At 41.5% G+C, this 3520-nt stretch overlaps 1 long non-coding RNA gene across 1 annotated transcript; it reads right to left on the minus strand.

The window, feature by feature from the left end:
• Nucleotides 1-514: 514 nt before the first annotated feature.
• On the minus strand, nucleotides 515-2062 carry LOC109464063. Its single transcript, XR_002139862.1, has 2 exons — nucleotides 1978-2062; nucleotides 515-982 (listed from the first exon to the last, which is right to left on the minus strand). It is a non-coding gene; the product is annotated as an uncharacterized LOC109464063 (long non-coding RNA).
• Between the last annotated feature and the right edge of the window lie 1458 nt (nucleotides 2063-3520).

Raw genomic sequence — 3520 nt, forward strand, 5'->3', positions numbered from 1 at the left:
AGAGTACAGTTTGCCACGTTATCTCTCTGTTTGGCCAATTTCTACTCTTTCCAGCCGCCTCCCGAAGCCAGGTATTAGTAACGAGGAGACTCACGGAGTAACAGATCAAGAGTCAATGTGACAAACCAGAGTGGCAAAGAGAAGCAGCAATGATACAGTGTGACAAAACAGCCGTAACGAGAGGACGACGTGTCAAAATCACAGGTCACGAGAGGGTAATGTGACGTAATGTGACGTAATATGACGTGATGTAGAGAGGTGACAATATCGGGTAGGGGTTTATCAGTTCACAGGTCAACAATTTAGGAGGGTTATTTGGATGGTTTGTGTAATTGAAGAACTGTTACTGTTGCCAGAAGAGGTCGCAAACATCGCAGTCAATGATATGGGTAAGGGCGTGTTATGTTCATGGGCTCTTGTGGTGTTTCAAGACGGTCTACAGATTTCTCCGTTTCTCACGATTATTAATACTATTAATGACTCCGGATCCATCAATACTGAACAAGGAAATGTGTCCGTAGCATCGGTATCATTTTATTACCATACAAACCTACGTAACATGGAAATATGTTGCTGGGATTTTGATACGATATACGTAATATCAGACTGATCTGGTATATAAACCCCACATGCGTGCAACGACAGAGATGCAGTAGCAAATATAGTCATGGAAAATGTACAAAAGCTACTTCAACAATTCAACGTTCTCAAATATCTCTATGTCATTCAATAATATGTACATACATGACATAAAACTATCTTTCTTTTAAGTGCTATGGTACAATTCTGATTCCAGCCTCGTATGTGGAAGATCACAGTCTCAGTCGTTTTATTACAAACTTAAGCTATTTCATAGGGAAAAATGAGCTCAATATCCCTTCCGACTAGGAGAGAGATTCCACATCGGAATCTTCAGCAATCTAAACGTCAGGTTGCGACTCGTCCAGTTCTTGGCATCTCCGTCAAGTCTCGACAGTCAAATCTGAGAAGTTTGAGCACGAAAAAAGAAGAAAGATTCAGGTAAAGAAAGAAAGACGAAATAACGTATAAATCAGATAATTATACTTAATCATACACTAGCAAGCTTCACCAAATGAAATTATCAGGCAAATAATTTTTTCCAGATATTTTTATATTAAGAAAATAGAGAAAAGTAAACATTTGGAAGTTTTATGGCATAAAACAGTTATAATAGCCAGGGGTTTTGGTTTTCAATAAACAATAAGTTATAAACAATTACAATCCGGTAGATTCATTGTCTGACGTGCCCTCAGATTTGATAATGATGTGAACATCACCGGAGTTTCGACACATGCACAGATGGCTACCGATAACACACAAGGAGGGCTGAGAGAGCGGTTTAAAGGTCAACTTCATTATTCCAGATTTGTGAATGATCAAAAGGCATCGCAGAAAGTCGGAAAACAAGTAGTTAAGCGAAAGAGAATAGAAGCGAAAAGTCGGAAACGTGACCACATTCAGGTTTAAGTCACTAGACACTGAGCAGAAGGAACAAAGTCGGGAAAGGAGAGCACTGGTGAGAGCACGAAGTGAAGACACTTTGAGAATCTACCAGCTACAAGAGCGTCAGAAGGAGAGTCAAGTAGGAAGAAGTTCTAGAAAGGTCTCAAGAGAAAGATAGAAGATAACAAGTTGGAGCTTATAGATGAGAGAAGAAGTTCAAGAAGAGAGCAAGAAGAGAAAAGATCAGGAGAAAAGGTAGAGCAGTAGAGAGAGAGGAGATAGGAGGAAAGAAGAGAGTGAAGTTTGAGGAAGTGTAAAGGAGGTAGCGAGAAGTTTCGGAGAAAAGCTTATAAGCTAGCGAGAGTGGAGGAAAGAAAGCAGAGAGGTGAAGACAACATCGCCATCTTGTGTCGACAACCTCACAACAGTTCTGTCATCATCGGGCATTGCCTCAACGTTTGCTTTACATTTCCTCCTGCACAAGTAGAGCGTGAACAAAAGAAAGTTACAAACCTTTTGTAGTTTAGAGCCCATCTCTTTTTCCAGACGCCATCAATGTGTGAAGGATTGGGAGGCAAGTTAAACGACCGTCGGACTGTGACAAGTGAGGATACAGTCAAGAAAGTACAGACGGGGTTTCCATAGCTAAGAAAGACGGATGACGTCTGTTTAATGAATTGAAGTGTCAGATCGACATAGGAAGATTTTAGGGAGAAATCACAGTTCAGAGAGAGGTCATAGTTTATGGAGAAATCAGAGCTCAGAGAAAGGTCAGAGTTCAGGGAGAAATCACAGTTCAGAAATGAGGTCAGACTTCAGAGCGAAATCACAGTTCAGAGAGAGGTCAGAGTTTAGGGAGAAATCACAGATCAGAGAAAGATCAGAGTTCAGGGAGAAATCAGAGTTCAGAGAGAGGTCAGAGTTTAGGGAGAAATCACAGTTCAGAGAGAGGTCAGAGTTTAGGGAGAAATCACAGTTCAGAGAAAGGTCAGAGTTCAGGGAGAAATTTTAGTTCAGAAAGAGGTCAGAGTTCAGGGAGAAATCAGAGTTCAGAGAAAGGTCAGAGTTTAGGGAGAAATCACAGTTCAGAGAAAGGTCAGAGTTCAGGGAGAAATCACAGTTCAGATAGAGGTGAGAGTTCCTTGAGAAATCACAGTTCAGAAAGAGGTCAGAGTTCAGGGAGAAATCACAGTTCAGAGAGAGGTCAGAGTTTAGGGAGAAATCACAGTTCAGAGAAAGGTCAGAAATGGGAACGAAATCACATTTCAGAGAAAGGTCAGAGTTCGGGGAGAAATCACAGTTCAAAAACAGGTCAGAGTTTAGGGAGAAATCAAAGTTCAGAGAAAGGTCAGAGTTCAGGAAGAAATCACAGTTCAAAGAGAGGTCAGAGTTCAGGGAGAAATCACAGTTCAGAGAAAGGTCAGAGTTTAGGGAGAAATCAGAGTTCAGATAGAGGTGAGAGTTCCGGGAGAAATCACAGTTCAGAAAGAGGTCAGAGTTCATGGAGAAATCATAGTTCAGAGAGACGTCAGAGGTTATGGAGAAATCACAGTTCAGAGAAAGGTCAGAATTCAGGGAGAAATCACAGTTCAGAGAAAGGTCAGAGTTCAGGAAGAAATCACAGTTCAGAAAGAGGTCAGAGTTCAGGGGGAAATCACAGTTCAGAGAGAGGTCAGAGTTTATAGAGAAAGTAGAGTTCAGAGACAGGTCAGAGTTTAGGGAGATAAAAGTGAAGTCGGATTTCAGATAGACCTAAAGTCAGAGGTCAAATAGACGTGAAGTCAGAGGTCAGACAGAAAGGAAGTCAGAGGTCAGATATAAGTGAAGTCAGAGGTCAGACAGAAGTGAAGTCAGAGGTCATACAGAAGTGAAGTCAGCGGCCAGATATAGGTGAAGTCAGAGATCAGATTGAAGGGGAGTCACAGGTCAGACAGAAAGGAAGACTGAGGTCAGATAGAAGTGAAGTCAGAGGTCAGATTGACGTGAAGTCAGAGTTCAGAAAGATGTGAAGTCAGAGGTCAGATAGAGGTGAAGTCAGAGGTCAGATAGAAGTGAA

Source organism: Branchiostoma belcheri, unplaced genomic scaffold (genome assembly GCF_001625305.1).
Source record: "Branchiostoma belcheri isolate BF01 breed outbred unplaced genomic scaffold, Haploidv18h27 scaffold131, whole genome shotgun sequence".
NCBI lineage: Eukaryota > Metazoa > Chordata > Leptocardii > Amphioxiformes > Branchiostomatidae > Branchiostoma > Branchiostoma belcheri.